The 2,242-nt window shown below is 31.3% G+C and overlaps 1 non-coding gene across 1 annotated transcript; it reads left to right on the top strand.

Annotated features, from left to right (window-relative positions):
- Positions 1-547: 547 nt before the first annotated feature.
- Positions 548-619, top strand: TRNAH-GUG (transfer RNA histidin (anticodon GUG)). Its single transcript has one exon. It is a non-coding gene; the product is annotated as a tRNA-His (tRNA).
- The last annotated feature ends 1,623 nt before the right edge of the window (positions 620-2,242 follow it).

Here is a 2,242-nt window from a genome sequence, read left to right as displayed (position 1 = left end):
AGAATGCTTTTAGGTTAATGATCGCACACCATGGCATGTTTTTACACCATATCGAACGTGATGTAGTGATGATCACCTAATTCGAGTATTACCCATCAAACTATTGATGATTTTATTAGAAGCAGGGTTTCAAACCTCGAATTGGGTTATTGATTCTCCCGACACTACCAACCTGGATCTTCCAGATCGGCAATCTAGCTAAACCATGAAAGGTTGGAAAAACTGATAGACTAATAATATCGCGCAATATTTTCGCCCATCTAATGAATCCAATTATGATCGTCCCCTACCGATTAATTTTATTTCTCAAACTTCTATTCATATTATTTCAGATTTTTTTCATCAGATAATTGGTCGTTCTAGATTAGAACCCCCCCAAACCGGATCGATTCACTAGGGAGCCAATCTAAGAGCCGGTTTCAGATTTTAAAACACACTACAAAATGTATTAAATAATAACAAATATATCAATTATTATTTCAGTGACGATGGCTACTAATCCAATATTCTTATATATTTAACTTAGTTTTCATAACAACATCGTTAAGTGGCTGTAGTTTAGTGGTAAGAATTCTACGTTGTGGCCGTAGAGACCTGGGCTCGAATCCCAGCAGCCACATTATTTTTTTACTCAAATATAAAATTATATAAATTCCTCCGAATATGCACCCGCGCCAACATTAACACCGCACAATCCGTTTGGGTTAAAATTTTGTTTTTCTTTTTAATAAATTCCTCCGATTATGCCCCTGCGCAAGCATTAATACCACACAATCCCTTTGGATAAAACGTAACTATTTGGGAAATTTTTTTGTTTTGTATATTATCTCACACAATCCCTTTGGGTAAAAAGTAACTATTTGGGAAATTTTTTTGTTTTTTTATATTATCTCACCCGCAAGATAATTTGCCAGTCTACTCAATCTTGAGACATTTTCTTTTTAATACATTTGACAGTCTACTCAATCCGCGCGACCATTAATACCACACAATCCGTTTGGGTAAAAAGTAACTATTTGAGAAATTTTTTTATTTTTTTATATTATCTCACAGTAAAAAATTAGAATAATTTGACAGTCTACTCAATCTTGAGACGTTATTTTTTTTTCAAATGCAAGGAGAGTGTAAGTTGGATACTTTTCTTATGTAGTCAATGGGTTTGAAAAGTTTCCTCCCCAAAATTTGGGATCTTAAAATTACTTTTAAATTAGGTTTTCCCGAGCGAATAAATGGATAACAAACTCCCACGGGAGTATAAATCTTTTGTACTTTTGAGATTCTTGCGCGTTTTATGTTGTGCTCGTTTAGATCAACTACTTGCTGCCTCGATAATTAAAAGCATACTTTATAATTAAAAGCACACTTGTAAATCCTGTCAGAAAATGTTGTTTTGGTGCCGAAAATATTTACAATGGCTTGAGAATATGTCTTCACTTTTAATTATCAAATAATTAGACCGAGATATTGCGTTATTAGATGAATTATTTCTAATATTTGAAAAAAAAAAAAATTTCTTTTTCTTTTTTATCATATCAACACAGGTCGAGATGATCAATTGGAGGGCATCCCAATATCGAAATAACCATTTCATATCATTTTATAATATGCCTCTCACTTCTATGGTATAAGTTTGATCCCTTATTTTCAATTTAAAGAAAATTAACACCATATATTATTTTTTTCCAAAATAAAAAAAAGAGAATAGAGGCAACAAGCATACTTATCTATACTACATTATTAAATCAGAGTTAAAGGGTAGATACATGCCGCAAAACTAAAAATGAAACCTAATTCATTAGACGTTATAGGAGACATTCTCACCATTAAGAAAAAAGAGAGATACATAGCATATTCTATATCCTAATGAGAAAAAGATAGATAAACTATGTTGGATCGGTTTTAGATGCTTGCCATATCCAAAAACAATTATGCTTTATGGTTTCATTATATATTGGTTCGTCATAGTTTAATCTGATTTTGGATTTCTAATATGCGTAGATATAGTGATCTTATATCAAAGACATCATGTATTTATATTCCTACACTCTTATTGTATACTATCAAGATAATGCCTTTGATTTTATATAAGTTTTATGAGGAGACATTATGTACAATTTAGATGGTAAATTTCTAAAGGTAATGATTTCCCCTTTCGTGCTTTATAGTTTTATTATATCAGTTCAGTTTGGTTAAATACAAAAGTTAAAATTAGATATAGTTTCAACGTGGTCTTTCTTTATAA

This window comes from Amborella trichopoda, chromosome 2, assembly GCF_054954075.1.
Source record: "Amborella trichopoda isolate Santa Cruz 75 chromosome 2, AtrichopodaSantaCruz75HAP2 v2.0, whole genome shotgun sequence".
In the NCBI taxonomy this organism is placed as follows: Eukaryota; Viridiplantae; Streptophyta; class Magnoliopsida; order Amborellales; family Amborellaceae; genus Amborella; species Amborella trichopoda.
Note: the sequence above shows the minus strand (reverse complement) of the source record. Positions and strands in the feature narration are given on the sequence as shown.